The 16,270-nt window shown below is 44.9% G+C and overlaps 2 non-coding genes across 2 annotated transcripts; both read left to right on the top strand.

The window, feature by feature from the left end:
* The first annotated feature begins 13,314 nt into the window (after positions 1-13,314).
* Positions 13,315-13,387, top strand: TRNAV-UAC (transfer RNA valine (anticodon UAC)). The gene has a single exon. It is a non-coding gene; the product is annotated as a tRNA-Val (tRNA).
* A 356-nt stretch (positions 13,388-13,743) lies between these two features.
* Positions 13,744-13,816, top strand: TRNAV-AAC (transfer RNA valine (anticodon AAC)). The gene has a single exon. It is a non-coding gene; the product is annotated as a tRNA-Val (tRNA).
* Positions 13,817-16,270: the final 2,454 nt, after the last annotated feature.

Genomic DNA, 16,270 nt, shown 5'->3' with positions numbered 1-16,270 from the left:
GGGGTCACTTGTGGGGGAGCTCCAAAGTTTGGGCACAGAGGGGCTCTCCAAACGCAATGTGGTGTCCGCTAACAATTTGAGCTGATTTTCCATTCAATTTGTTAGCGGATACCATGTTGCATTTAGAGAGTCCCTGCGTGCCCAAACATTGGAGCTCCCCCACAAGTGACCCCATTTTGGAAACTAGACCCCCCAAGGCACCTATCTAGATTCATAGTGAACACTTGGAACCCCAGGTGCTTCACAAATTGATTCATAAAAATGAAAAAGTGTTTTTTTTTTCACTTTTTCATTTTTACGAATCAATTTGTGAAGCACCTGGGGATTCCAAGTGCTCACTATGCATCTAGATAGGTGCCCTGGGGGGTCTAGTTTCCAAAATGGGGTCACTTGTGGGGGAGCTCCAATGTTTGGGCACACAGGGGCTCTCCAAAAGCAACATGGCGTCCGCTAACAATTTGAGCCGATTTTCCATTCAATTTGTTAGCGGACACCATGTCGCGTTTGGAGAGCCCGTGATGTGCCTAAACAGTGGAGCTCCCCCACAAGTGTCCCCATTTTGGAAACTATACCCCTCAAGGATTTTATTAAGGTGTATAGTGAACATTTTGAACCCAGAGGTACGGCACAGAATTTTTTTACATTAGGTCATCATATTGAATAAGTTGTCATTATTCTTGAGCGCAAGTGCTCGCTACTTGAGTTTGCATCGGGTACTCAGGTATGCACCATGTACAGCGTGTGCTCGAGTGACATGCTCGAGTCCCTGCTCCGCATGTTTCACGGTTATTAGACACCCAAAAAAAAACATGCGGGGATCGCTCGTGCATGGCAGGCAATCCCCGTAAAGTTTTTTGGCTGCGAAGCATATGGGGCAGAGACTCGAGCATGTCACTCAAATACCCACGATACTCAATGCATACCAGAGCACCCGATGCAAACTCAAGTAGCGAGCACTTGCTCTCAACACTAGTCGCCATATCGTCATCTTTTTTTCTTACTTTTGAAAAAAATCCCAACCCCAGCCCTAACCCTAGCACAACCCTAGCCCCAGCACAACCCTAGCCCCAGCACAACCCTAGCCCCAAACCCAGCCCTAACCCTAGCCCAATCCTAACCCAAGAGTTTATTTTTGACGCCGTTCCTTGTGCGGTATAAGTGATTAGATGACTTTATTCTTCGGGTCGGTGTGATTACAGCAATGCCAGAATCATATGGGGTTTTTATGACTGACAGCTGTCACACACTAAAAGACGCATTTTTTGTAAAATCTAGTTTTTGCATCGCCATATTTTGAGAGCTATAATTTTCCAGATTTTGGCAGACAGTCATGTGACGGCTCGTTTTTTGCGGGATGACTTGACGTTGTTATTGGTGCCATTTTCAGGCACGTGACATTTTTTGATCGCTTTCTATTCCGATTTTTGGGAGGCAGAATAAACAAAAACCAACAATTCAGGAATTGTTTTTTTTTTTTTTTTTTTTATTCTGTTCCGCGTGTGGTAAAATTGATGAGGTAGCTTTATTCTTCGGGTCAGTACGTTTACAGCGGTACCACATTTGTATCATTTTTCTATGTTTTGGCGCTTATACACAATAAAAGCTATTTTATAGAAAAAAATATTTTTTTGTATCGCTTTATTCTGAGAGCTATAACTTTTTTATTTTTCGGCTGATGGAGCTGTATGGCGGCTTGTTTTTTGCGGGACGAGATGACGTTTTCAGCGGTATCATTTTTATTTATATGCGTCTTTTTAATCGCGTGTTATTCCACCTTTTGTTTGGCGGTATGTTGATAAAGCATTGTTTTTTGCTTCGTTTTTTTTTTTTTACCGTGTTCACTGAAGGGGTTAACTAGTGGGACAGTTTTATAGGTCAGGTTGTTCCGGACGCGGCGATACCAAATATGTGTACTTTTATTGTTTTTTTTTTATTTTTTTTATAATAATATTTATTGATGGGTACATTATATTTTTATTTTTGGTGTATTATTTTTTTTATTTTTTTATAATATTTTTGCACTTTTTTTTTTTTTTTTTTTTCCACTTTCACACAGTTTATACACTTTATTACTTTGTCCCACTCTGGGACTTTCACTTTTTTTTTTCTGAGCGCCTGCATGGCACAGGAATGGAGCACCATCCCTATGCCATGAAGGCTGTCAGAAGTGCACAGTGTGAAGATTGCTTGTAGATGCACTGCGCATGTCCAAGCAATCTTCCTGCTCTCTGGTGACCCGGATGTTGTCATGACGACATCGGGTCGTCATGGCAACACCCGGGAAGCCTTTGCAGACTGCGCTGGAAGCCGGAAGAGGAGGTGAGTATCGCCGATCACCTCCCCTTGCCCCCGCAATGCCGCGATCGACTTCGATCGCAGCATCGCGGGGGTTAATGTGCTGGGAACGGTGCATGACCGCTCCCTGCACATAGTACCGGGTGTCAGCTGTGACAATCAGCTGACACCCGGCGGCGATCGCGCCCGCACAGCCTGTGTGCGCGCGCGATCGCGATGACGTACTAATACGGGTCTGGCTCTTAAGTCCCAGGGCACAGACGCGTATTAGTACGTCAGATGTTATTAAGGGGTTAAAAGTGGAAATATAAAATATTTTACAATTATTTTTCATATTTTACTTCATTAAAAATAAATCATAATATTTTAAAAAAAAATGAAAACATTCATACTTTACATTTTTCAAATGCTGAGAAAATTTTTTTTTTTTGATGGCACCTTCCCTTTAAAGACACTGTAAAGTAACATGGATCCTCCGCCCTTAAAAAATCTGTGCACCCAAATCCAAATGTCCCCGCACCTCCCTTCTGAGTGTGCCCAAACTGTAGTTTCTGACAATATTTGGGGTATTGACAAAACCAGGAAAAGTTTGGTAACAAAATACCATATTTTTCAGAATTATAAGAAACACTCCCCCCCCCCCAAATTTGGGAGAAAAATGGGGGTGCGTCTTATAATCCGAATGTAACTTACTGGCTGTGGTGGAGAGGGGTCACAGGAGGCAGGGTCGTTAAATGACCACAGTGTGAATGCACACCTATACATTGCACACCTGTACTTTAGGGCTCAGGAGGGAGTGGAAAGTTTTGAAGAGTCATTTTGGATTGCCGGCTAGTGAAGTGATGAGGGCGGTGAAGTAGACTTGTTTAGCCAGATGAAAAGCACAGTTGTAAGTCTTGAGCATGAACTTATAGTGGATGAAGTTTTCTGCTGAAAGTCATTTTCTCCACTGATACTTGGCACACCTTGAGCAACGCCGGAGAAAATGTTTTTGCGGCGTGTGCCAGGGTTAGTCATTTGTGCAGGGACGTTCCGAGTGTAACAGGTGCTGCTTCATCCAGGACATTGTGCAGTGTATTATTGTAATGTGACAATGCTGAATCTGAACAGGAGAGGGAGGAGCTTGGAGCCAAAGATGTCCGTAGATCAGACCTGGGCAATGTGCGGCCCGCGGACCACATCCGGCCCCGTGGCGCCGCCAGCCACTTCTTCCACCAATCAGCGAGTGAGACTGCTGACGCGATGACATCATTTCATCGCGTCAGCTCAGCTCAGCTGAGCTGGGCACTGCACACCGGAGACAGGAGCAGAGGCACAGCGCCCGGGCAACGGGAACGCGAGCGAGATGATTATGTGGTGTTTTTTTTCATGGCTATGGGGGTCAGTAGCAGGACATGCGGAGGCTATGGGGGTCAGTTGCAGGGCATGAAGAGGCTATGAGGGTCAATTGCTGGACATGGGGAGGCTATAGGAGTCTCCTGCTGGACATGGGGAAGCTATGGGGGTCTCCTGATGGAGATGGGGAGGCTATGGGGTCTCCTGTTGGACATGGGGAGGCTATGGGGGTCTTCATGCTGACCATGGGGAGTCTATGTGAAGGATCATGCTGACCATGGGGAGGCTATGTGGAGGCTCTTACGGTATATAGGGGGCTGTGTGTGTGCTCAAACAGCATATAGGGGATGTCTACATACTTAATTCTGCTCAATATGAAGTGATACAACTAATATAAAGTAATTAATGTTAATATTAATATTGAGCAGAATTAATTTCAGCCTATTGGTTCAGATCTCCACAACAGTAACGGTCTCTCATGTGGCCCCTCTGGAAAATTCATTGCCCACCCCTGCTGTAGATTGTTCATAAGATGGCACGTAATTTCTGTATGTGCGGTAAGTGGCGGTGTCCCGAGTGGGGAGACAGTTCTTGAGAGAGAATGAACGTAGATTATGGTCAGAGAGCGCGAGCGGGGAGTTAGTAAAGTCATGCACTGAGCAGAGGCGGGAGAAGATCAGGTCCAGAGTATTCCTGTCATCATGAGTAGGAAAGTTAGTGAGTTGTGAAAGGCAAAGGAGGAGGATAGAGAAAGAAGATGAGTGGCAGATGGGGAGAGAGGATTATATAATTATCAATGGGGATATTAAAATCCCCCATAATGAGAGTGGAATGTCACAGGATAGAAAGTGAGAGTCAGAAGGTTAAGGGAGTTAGAAACGAAGAACTCTTGGATGTAGGGGAGTTTGTTACATGCTAACCGTGAGTTTCAAAAGGCAGTCAGTCAGTAGCGCTACAAAAAGTCGCAGTGTAGCCCTGGCCTAATGTCTGAAAATATGTGCACGTGTAAACTCTGCACATCATGAATGTTTATTTTTAGGAGTTGTTGGTTTCTTCAAAATCTGAGCCCAGGAACACAGATATAAAAAAATACAAATAAAAAGAGGGTAGGTCGGCACTACTAATATCTGCAATTAAATTAATGGAGTAGTATATGGAGATGGCTTAAAAGGGGGCGGCCCTCCCTCTCGCCTCAGTTTGGATTACAGAGCATTGAGAGGACCGCCCGGTTAGTAGACATAGCAACATAATCATGAAACAACCAGTATATACATTTTCTTACAACACTAATGTGTGAGAATAAAGAATGAAAACATAAGAAGTGCTCCCAAAAAGGGGTGAGGGGAGGGAATATAAGGGTGCTGTCATGTTCTCCGAGAAATCCCGTTACCGGTAAGTAACTAATCTCTTTATCGGTCGACTATGACAGCACCACGAGAGAATTGCAGAGATGAAGATTCTAGGGACGGACCACCGCTTGGAGCACCCTTCTCCCAAATGTGAGGTCAGACGAAGCACCCAGATCTAGTCTATAGTGCTTATAGAAGGTAGATGGAGAAGACCAGGTAGCTGCCTTACATATGTCCTCCATCGAGACGCCAGACCTCTCTGCCCGTGAGGTTGCCACCGCCCGGGTAGAGTGAGCTTTCAGGCCATGCGGTGCTTCCTCTCCGCTGGATACATAGGCTAGCGTAATGGCCTCCCTAATCCATCTAGCTATGGTGGATCTAGAGACCTTAAGCCCCTTCCTAACCCCCTGATAGGAGATAAGCAAGGAACTATCTCTCCTAAAGGGCTGAGTGACAGCAAGGTACCTAACCACACACCTTCTCACATCTAAAGCATGGAAATCTGCTTCTCTCTGATTACTAGGGTTCAGGCAAAAAGAGGGTAATATTACTTCCTGAAGTCTATGAAACCGGGAAGCTACCTTAGGCAAGTATGTTGGATCTGCTCTAAGAATGATTCTGTCGTCCAGAACCTGGGTGAAGGGAGGGCCAGAGGACAGAGCCTGAATATCACCAATCCTCCTAGCAGATGTTAGGGCTACAAGAAGCGCTGTTTTGAGGGTAATAGAACTCAGGGATACAGAATCTATCGGCTCAAAGGGTGACCCAGCTAACGCTTTCAGAACCAGGTTTAGGTCCCATGGAACGACATTAGTTTTGGTAACCGGCCTGGACCTACCTACTGCTTTTATAAAGCGGGAAATCCAATAGTTTTCTGCGAGGACACAGTTATAGAGAGCACCTAGTGCCGACACTTGGACCTTCAAGGTGCTCGTTGCTAACCCCAGCTTGAAGCCGCTTTGTAGGAAATCTAAAATCTTCCCAATTGGCGCTCCCTTATCCACTGAAGATTTAGAAAACGATAAAAACTTGTCCCAAATTTTTGCATAAATTTTGGTAGTGACAGGCTTTCTACTACGTAATAAAGTAGATACTAGACTCTGGGAAAACCCTTTTAGTTCCAGCAGGGACCTCTCAAATTCCACGCCGTCAAGTGGAGGCCCGAAGCTCGCGGATGGAGCACTGGACCCTGGCTGAGGAGATCCGGAACTTCGGGCAGGACCCAAGGGTCCGAGATGGACATGTTCCTGAGGCATGAGAACCAGGCTTTTGGGCCAAAAGGGGGCGATCAAGAGGACCCTTGCCTTGTCCTCTCTGATCTTTCTTAGCACCATACGCAGAAGGTTTAACGGTGGGAAGGCATAGGCCAGACTGAAGTTCCAAGGGATTTGGAGAGCGTCTACTGTCAGGGGCCTTTCTCTCGGATCTAGGGAGCAAAAAACCTTTGTCTTCTGGTTTTGCTTTGTGGCGAAGAGATCCACCACCGGAAGACCCCATTTCCGGACTAATAGGGAAAAAATGTCCTGTTTTAGTTCCCATTCGCCTTGCCTTAAAAAATGACGGCTTAAGAAATCTGCCTTTGAATTTTCTTTCCCTTTGATGTGGAGGGCTGTCAAAGAGAGGAGATGGCGTTCCGAGATCTGAAAGAGATGATCTGCCACTCTCATTAGCGATCCAGCACGAGTACCCCCCTGATGGTTAATATAAGCTACTGCTATATTATTATCAGACAGGATCCTAATGTTCTTATTGTGAAGGAATGGTAAGAAATGATTAACAGCCCTATCAACTGCCAGTAGTTCCCTGGTATTAGAGGAAAGAGCTCTCTCAGCGTCCGACCAGAACCCCTGGGCAATCATATCCCCCAAGTGAGCTCCCCATCCATGTAGACTTGCGTCAGTTGTAATTATTTCAGATATTCTGACCACCCAGGGAACTCCTTAAGATAAGTTTTCTAAATTCACCCACCACTGTAAAGAGTCAATAGACCGAGGAGATAAGAACATCCGTCTCTCCAAGTGCCCACGTAACAAGACCTCATTCTGTAGGACGTCCCACTGTAAAACTCTGGAGTGGTATTGTGCCCACATTACCCCCGGCAGACAAGATATTAGGGTACCAAGTAAGGACATTGCAGCCCTAAGGGACATGACCGGGTTCGCAAGAGCTCCTTCCACCAGCCTTTTAACCTTCTGTTTTTTGGCGTCTGGAATGAAACACATCTGGAGGTCTGAGTCTAGCATGATACCTAGGAACTGCTGTACTCTCGAAGGGACTACCCTGGATTTCTCCAGATTTAGAATCAAGCCCAGGTCTTCCAGAATAGAGGAGACCAATTTAAGATGGGAGACACATTGAGAGGCTGAGTCCCCAATGATCAAAAAATCATCTAAGTAAGGGATAATTAACACATTATGTTCCCGTACATGAGCCATCACCTCCGCTATCACCTTCGTAAATACTCTAGGGGCTATAGCGAGACCGAATGGCAAGGCCGCAAATTGGAAATGTTTGATTTCATCTCCTATGACCAAGGCCACTCTGAGGTATTTTTGGAAGCTTCTGTGTATAGGTATATGGTAATATGCGTCCTTTAGATCCAAAACTACCATGTGACAGCCTGAAAACAATAGTTTTATAGTAGACTTAATGGACTCCATTTTAAAGGTGGGAATTAACAAAAATTTATTCAGGGCCTTAAGGTTAATAATACACCTAAAGGATCCGTCAGGTTTAGTGACCAAAAATAACGGTGAGTAGAACCCCAGTCCCTTTTCTGCTATCGGGACCTCCACTAAGACGGCCTTATGGACCAGATTCAGGACCTCCACTTGTAGGGCTATCTGCTCCCTTGTTGAGGACCGGTTTGGGTTCAGGACGAACCTCCCACGAGGGACTCGCTGAAAGTCGAGTCTCAGGCCGGAACCTACCAGACCAAGGATCCAATTATTAGAAGAAATATTTGTCCAGGCAGATAAGAAGCCCAATAACCTCCCCCCTACCTGGGCCGTGAGTCATTGGCTCGGTTTTCGGGGGCCTTGGCTAGCAGAAGAGGATCCGAACAGGAGCCCTTTACCTTTCGGTCTACAGTCTTCCCATTTATCCTGAGCCTTCTGGCGCTTATTACGTAGAAACCTTCTTTTCTGAAAAGGACGTTTGTACGTGGGGGCAGATAGGTTAGGGAAGCCCCTTTTTGTGTCACTTGCTCTATCCAGTAGCTCATCCAGAACCGACCCAAAAAGATGTCCCCCTTCACAAGGGATAGCGCAGAGTCTTGTCCTCGCATGAATGTCCCCCGGCCAACATTTTAGCCACACGGCTCTCCGGGCCGAGTTAGACATGGCGGTCGATCTTGCTGCTAATCTGACAGAATCTGCCGATGCGTCCGCTAGAAAGGCTGCCGCCCCCTGAAGAAGAGACATGTCCGCCAAGATTTCCTTCCTGGGGGTATTGTTTTTAAGATGGGCTTCAAGCTGGTCCAGCCAGATCATTAGGGACCTGGCGGTACAAGTAGCTGCCACTGCGGGTTTTAGGGCTCCCGCCGAAGTCTCCCAGGTAACTCTAAGGAAAGAATCAGCCTTTCTATCCAGGGAGTCTTTAAGAGCTCCCATATCATCAAAGGGAAGGGAGGAACTCTTAGAGGCTTTGGAAATGGCCACATCTATCTTGGGGGCTTTTTCCCAGGAGGAAGAGGCTGGTTCCTTAAAGGGGTACTTCCTTTTGAAGAATGGAGGTAGAGCGCCCTTCCTTTCCGTTTTTTTCAATTCACTAAGGATTAAGCCCTGAATCTTTTAGTTCAACGGAAAACTCCTTCTCTTCCTTTGACCCAGCTCCCCGAACATAACGTCCCGGACTGACTTCTCCTGCCTGGCCTCTGTGATGCCCATAGTGGACCGAACCATTTTAATCAATCCGTCCACTTCACCAAGGGGGAAGCAATTTTGTCCCACATCACTATCAGAGGAGGAAGCTGAGGAAAAGGCTGCACTATCTGAATCCGACTCATAGGGAGAGGATAGGGGGTCATCCAAGACTAAGGGGATCTCACAGTCCGAGTTCACTTTCTCTTTAACTCTCTTGGAGAGGACCTTGTGAATCTGTTTTAACTAAGGTTTTTAAACCAGAAGTTAGAGCAGGACCCTCTTCTGCCAGTGTCTGGTTTATGCATAACTGACATAGCTTTTTAGGGTATCCGTCAGGAAGAAGAGACTTGCATAGCGCACACTGTATATGCCTTGCCTTGGCGGTACATTTCTTCCCCTGTTAAAATTTAGAAGGGGAGAAGGGATACCATATTACTAAGTGAACTTACTCGAAGATCACTTACCCAGGCGGCTCAGGAAGAAAAAACAGCTGGTACCGGATTGGAGGAAGGACCCTTCTCAGCCGGGGGACCTTCCCTAGAGGCTGCAGATTTGTCCGTTCTACCGGAGGTATGGTGACCAGACCTAGACCCCGAGCTCCGTTTTCCTGAGGACCGGCTACCAGAACCACGTGCGCGATGCGTTTTTTGGGGCTCCCCAGACAGCCGCTAAGATGGTGAAGATGGCGGCTGCTCCACCTGCTGCTGCTGCAACTGGACACCTTCAGACTCCATAATGAAAGAATGAAGCTTTGGGAAGCACTGAGCCATGTTACCTGATAGTTTAAATAGGTATTGACTCCTCCCCTCTAGCAGTGCATCAGCACATTTTTTCCATTTTTTTTTTTTTTTCTTGAATTTCCCGCTCTTTTGACACCGGCACATGATCGCCGAGTCGCGGTGACGTCATCGGGCCACGACTTAACGAAACCCGGAAGTACGTGCCGCACGAGCTTCGCGCGAGGACGCATGCTGTCAGCGCTCCCTCAGGTAAGCCGCGCTTTAGCGATGCACCGAGCTGCGTTCACCCAGGGCAGGGCGAGGGGACACAATCGCCTTGGCCCTCGCCCCCCCTCCCCATACTTACGGAGGGTGATGGTGGGCTGTCACCCCCACTCGGGATGCAGACCCCACCGCACTTTTGGGGCTCAGCCAGGGCCTACACTCCCACGGGAGGCGCACCTGGCTTGAGGCAGAAAAGGGGAAGCCACCCCAGACAGGGGCGCAGCCCCACTGCAAAAGGAACCCCCAGTGCTCAGGATGCTGTGCCTCTCCCATATAGGGGCGCACGAGCATAGGCCAACGCTGGAGCTGCCGTCCCCAGACAGGGGCGCAGGATCAACAGCCGTCGCCATCCACGTTCTTTCGCCTGCGACCGGCTTCCTCCATCAAGGACAGGAAACCAAACTGAGGCAAGAGGGAGGGCCGCCCCCTTTTAAGCCTGTAGGTTTCCTGTCCTTGGTGGGCGGATTCCCTCTCGTGGTGCTGTCATGGTCGACCGATAAATCATTGTTTAAGTCCCAAGTCAGTTATATCATAGCCACAGACAGTGCTCAACAGAAAACTGGCAAATGTGAATAGGAGCAAGGAAAAACTCTGGCACTCCCTTCATGGCTAAAAAGTTATTCCTTTATTGCATACCGGAATCACAACTCTTACTTTTGATAGCTGCTGGTTTACACAGATAAAAGAAACCGCAATGGGGACGCCCGTAGCCCCACTTGTTGCTAATATTTTTTTGGAGAAATTTGACGATCAGATGATCTATAATATTAATAATCCATTTTTAAAGTATCTAAAATTGTACCACCGGTTTATAGATGACATATTAAATTGTCTGGGCAGGTTCTGAGATACAATTCTTTGAATTTATAAAATATTGAGAAAAAAAACTAAACATAAAAAATTTACATTTTCTTTCAAATATAGCACATATTAACACCTTACCGACGTGGTGTGTACTAGTACGCATCACGTCGGTACCCCCAGTTCAGCACGGTCTCCGGCGCTGAGCCCGCACTGAACCAGGCACATGTCAGCTGATTTATACAGCTGACATGTGCCCGCAACAGCCGTGGGTGGAATCACGATCCACCCACGGCTGTTAACCAGTTAAATGCCGCTGTCAATCTCTGAAACCATCATTTAACTCGCACTTCCGGGAAGCGTGTCACTGACTCCGCCCATCGGTGACCTTGTCACGTGATCGCGGGTCACCGATGGGTTGGCATGACAACCTGGGGTCTGCAGCAGACCCCTGTGGTTGTCATCTCTAGATTGCTATAAGCGCCGCCCGGTTGTCGGCGCTCAATGCAAGTGAGCATTTATGCTACACAGAGGCGATCTGATCATCGCCTGTGTGTAACAAACAATCAGATAACTGCAGCTTCTAATCTCCTATGGAGACTATTGAAGCAAGCAGAAAGTGTGAAAAAAAATGTTTAAAAAAATATTTAAAAAAAAAAAGATATAAAAGTTTAAATCACCCCCTTTTCGCCACATTCAAAATAAAACAATAAAAAAAAACCACATACATATATTTGGTATCGCCGCGTTCAGAATCGCCCGATCTATCAATATAAAAAAAATAATGAATCTGATCGGTAAAAGGCGTAACGAGAAAAATAATTCTAAACTCCAGAATTACGTTTGGTTGCCACAACATTGCAATAAAATGCAATAACGGGCGATCAAAACATTGGATCTACCCCAAAATGGTATCAATAAAAATTTCAGCTCGGCGTGAAAAAAATAAGCCATAACCTGACCACAGATCCCAAAAAATGGAGGTGCTACGGGTCTCGGAAAATGGCGACTTTTTTTTTTCTAGCAAACTTTGGATTTTTTTTTCACCACTTAACTAAAAAAGAACCTGCACATGTTTGGTGTCTACGAACTCGTAATGACCTGGAGAATAATAATAGCAGGTCAGGTTTAGCATTCGGTGAACGTGATAAAACAAACAACAACTGTGGTATTGCACTTTTTTTGCAATTTCACCGCACTTGGATTTTTTTCCCCATTTTCCAGTACATGATATGGTAAAACCAGTGACGTTGTTCAAAACTACAACTCGTCCCGCAAAAAATAAGCCCTCATATGGCCATATTGACCGAAAAATAAAAATGTTCTGGCTCTGGGAACAAGGGGAGCAATAAACGAAAACACAAAAACGGAAAATGCTGTGGTCATTAAGGGGTTAAGTATGACTCTACACTGGTTGAAGTTGCATCTGAAAAAACATTCATATCCTTTAGAAGAAGTACTAATTTAAGGAGAGATTTTTATCCAAAACATTACTGAGAGGGAATCAAGAATGCCGTCATTGCAAATATTGTATGCAGTTAATCACTGGTTTGCATCTCTAAATTGGAGACTTATGGGTTAATGTAGAACAATTTATGACCTGTAGAAGTGATTACGTAGCCTATTTAGTAAATTCTGAATGCGGTTTTTATTATATTGGTAAAATAATTCACCCAATGTTCAAACGTTTGATGAGTATATGAGATCCTCGGGAACAGGTGTGGGCTCGCCACGATTGATGCAGCACATGTGGCAAGTCCATGGTGGCAATCCACGAGCAATGCAATGTGTGGGAATGGCGCGTGTCAAACCCCTACCATCTGGGGGAGATAGATATATATTATTACAAAAGGAAGTGGAACTTATTTTAAGATTGGAAGTTTTGGGACCACTAAGGTTAAATGAGAGAAACTATTTAAGTCCCTTTCTAAAAGATGTGAAAACGTTTTTCTAATGCATTTGTGAATTGTCTAGGTAAATTGTGTTACTATTTAATTGTTAGGTTTTTTTTAACATGGGTCCACTCACCTTGGAAAAACAGGTTATAAGGGGATTTGGGTGAAGAAAAGAACATGGTTGAAGCGCTTGACAGAGTGAAACAGTCAGAGCTCTTATTTCTATCTGTATTCTCCATCCGGAATGCAATAAAGGAATAACTTTTTATCCACGGTGAGTGCTACAGTTTTTCTTTGCTCCTATTAATATAAAAGTCTGAGTCTATTGACTGTAAGCATTTGGGCTTTTACTGTTTCTCTCCTTTTGTAGCTCACCTTGTTTAGTCTTGTTACCCTTTTTTGTAAGCACTCTACTTTTTATAAGAAAGTTTAATAAGTTGGGTCCTTGTTTGCTCTAAAGAATCCAAAACCTTTTTAAAGTTTGAACTTTCTTGACTTTTTGAGAGCAGTGTGTGTTTTTGGGGACTAACCACCCCGTTTACTTGGAGAGTGGTGGCCACTTGTGTATCTGGCGTGTGAGGATTTTGTTGAAGTGTGATTTAGCCTCAACTTGAAGCCTCAATGGAAGGTGAGGGCAGGATTGTGAGGAGCGATCACAATGACAAAAGCACAAGATCAAAAGAAGACATGCGCTGCCACAATACATCAAAGGGAGAAACATCCACATAAACTCTTCACCTGAAAGATTTGTGTCACCCTGAACACTCAGGAAGTTTCTGTAGTGTAGTGGTTATCACGTTTGCCTTACACGCGAAAGGTCCCCAGTTCAAAACCGGGCAGAAACATTTTTTTATAAATATGATCTCACATTGCATAAATTGTCCCTCAACACCTTTTCAATAGTCAAACAAATTATATGAACTCTGTTTCCTAGTTTTGTTAAATGTACACTTTTAAAGGAGCTAACAAACATTCAAAAACACAAAGACCTTGATTTGAGGTTACATCTTGATCATTTCTTCTCATCCAATGAATTTTGTTGGAAAACAAAATTGTCAGATCATTGCAGAATGATGGTGCAGACACCCCCAGTACCCTACAGCTGTAACTCTGTGCCTCCAGGAAGATCACAGCTGATTTACTCCAGCCTGCAAGTTGGACCTTTGTCCCAGCTGAAGCATAAAAAAGAAAACCTAAAGGAGTTTCTGTAGTGTAGTGGTTATCACGTTCGCCTAACACGCGAAAGGTCCCCGGTTCGAGACCGGGCAGAAACATTTATTACATTTTTTTTCTTTAACATTATTTTCAAGACACGTGAGTGACAGCAGCAAGTGCCGTGAGAAACCAAGAAGTTGTCTCTGCAAAATAAAAATAAATTGCCGTGTGAGAACAGCTGGACCTTTAACCCCTTCTCGTTATATGACGTAATTGTACATCATAATTGGGAAGATGTTCTCCCAAATAAGATGTACAGGCATGTCATGGTGATCATGTAGGCTCAGGAGTTGTGCCCGCACAATTCCCACCAGGAGCTCAGATTAAGGCCCTCTACACACATCAGTATCTCTGGTATGAGTGGTGACAGTTTTTCAAACATAAAGGAGCCACTTACACACATAGACCCACTGAAATATACATGTCTGCGCACATGTCAGTGTGTTTCCACGGACCGTGTGTCAGTAAGCAAAACACGCTGACATGTCCGTTTTTTGAACGCAGCACGGGCCGCAAAATGTCCCACACACGTGCACACTGATGACACATGGATGACATCCGTGCGTCATCAGTGTGACACGTACCGGCGCCTGGGAATCAGCAGTACAGTTCCCTCTGTTCCCCAGCGCCAGGTGCTGAAGGAAGCTCACATCATTGCCGCCTGCTCTACCTGCGATCAGCGAGAGCAACAATGATGGGAGTTGTATTCAGCACCCGCAGTGTACATTGTGTGTAACAAAGAATTAAATTAAAATATTGTAGTGAGCTCCCGCGTCATTTTCATAACCAGCAGAGGGAAATCCGACCACAGGGGGCTAATATTACTAGCCAGGGAAGGGGCCATGGATCCTGACCCCCTCTGAAGCTAATAACATTAGCCCTCAGCGACCCCAGAAAGATGCACCAATTCTGGGGCTTAGCCTCCACTCTTCCCACTTGCCCTGGTGCAGTGGCAAGTGGGGTAGTAAGGTTGGGGTTCATGTCAGCCTTGTATTGGCAGCTGCCACGAAGCCCAGGGGTTAGTAATTGAGAGGGGTCTATAAGACACCCCCATAACTAACCCCATAGTCATATTGTAAATAAACATACAGCCTGAATAAAATCCTTTATTAGAAATAAAAGTCCACACACTGTTTTACACATTTCTTTAAAAATAAAAAAGACAGTTATACACATCTTAACACCTAATCCATTGAAGCCATTGTCCCCTGTAAAAAAACAAACAACCATATCCCTAACCTGTCCAAGGTGGAAAGAATCAACACTGTCCCATGCCGTAATCCAACTGTGCGGCATGTACGGGAGAATGAGCTGCAGCGAGAGCAGGCCCATGAACTGCAGTGACCTCAGTGAGATCACCGCTTCTCACAGTCCTGCGCTGAGCTCAGTGATTTCATCATAGTTCACGGTCAAACTCGGCCATTACACAGTACACAGCAGGGGCACATTTATACAATTATCTCAGCACAGAAACTTTTTTTTTAAACACATCCAATTGTGGAAGTTATTATTATTTCAAGATCTATTAATTAAAACTAAATTTGTTAATGGGACAACCCCTTTAGGTTTTTAGAATTATTCATTAAAAATTATATTGTATTTATATCAGAGTCTCTCCTTGCTGTTAATTTGATTATTTCTGAGAAATCTGTTCCTGTTTAAATAGGTCGGCTGACTATTGCTATAATCTACTTATTTACATACTCCAGGGTATTTGTTTCTATCTTCAGGTCCAGTCTGTTAAATGACCACAGTGTGAATGCGCACCTATTCATTGCACCAACATGTGCTCTGGCTCAATTTTTTTTCTTTTTTTTTTAGTTTTTGTACTTTCTACAAACAGGGGTGTGGCTCCCCTTATTTTGAGCTGTTCATTTTGCTTATATAGCTTTCCACGGACAGGTGTCTGAACAGTCAGGGATGGTCCTCCTCTGCCCTAATCTATTTTTCCGTCTGCTGAGGTGAACTACAAGATTTAGGTGCCGTCCGATTCAGGTACACCTTGTCGTGGTGGGATGGATGTAGTTTACTTTTTTTTTTAAAAAACAGTGTTACCTAAGTCCCCCATGTTATCTACATGTAATATTAGGATTTATTTACTTACTGCAGGGTATTTGCTCATTTTGTTTTCATCTTAGGTTCTACAGTGCAAATTTAAACCAGACAGTCATAAAATGCACCAGATTAATCATGGTCCACAGAAGAGGAGAAATCCAGCACGTCCAAACTGATCCACAGCAGAGTCCAGCCTGCAAGTTGGACCTTTGTCCCGGCTCAAGCGTAAAAACAAAATCAAACAGGAGTTTCTGTAGTGTAGTGGTTATCACGTTCACCTAACATGCGAAAGGTCCCTGGCTTGAGACTGGGCAGAAACATTTATCAAATTTTTTTTCTTTAACGATCTTTTCAAGACACTTAAGTGACAGCAGCAAGTGCCGATAGAAACTAAGACGTTGTCTCTGCAAAAGAAAAAGAGATTGCCGTGTGAGAACAGCTGGTCCTTTAACCCCTTC

This window comes from Phyllobates terribilis, unplaced genomic scaffold (genome assembly GCF_046119375.1).
Source record: "Phyllobates terribilis strain yellow unplaced genomic scaffold, ASM4611937v1 Scaffold_11__3_contigs__length_659146591, whole genome shotgun sequence".
NCBI classification, from domain to species: domain Eukaryota; kingdom Metazoa; phylum Chordata; class Amphibia; order Anura; family Dendrobatidae; genus Phyllobates; species Phyllobates terribilis.
Note: the sequence above shows the minus strand (reverse complement) of the source record. Positions and strands in the feature narration are given on the sequence as shown.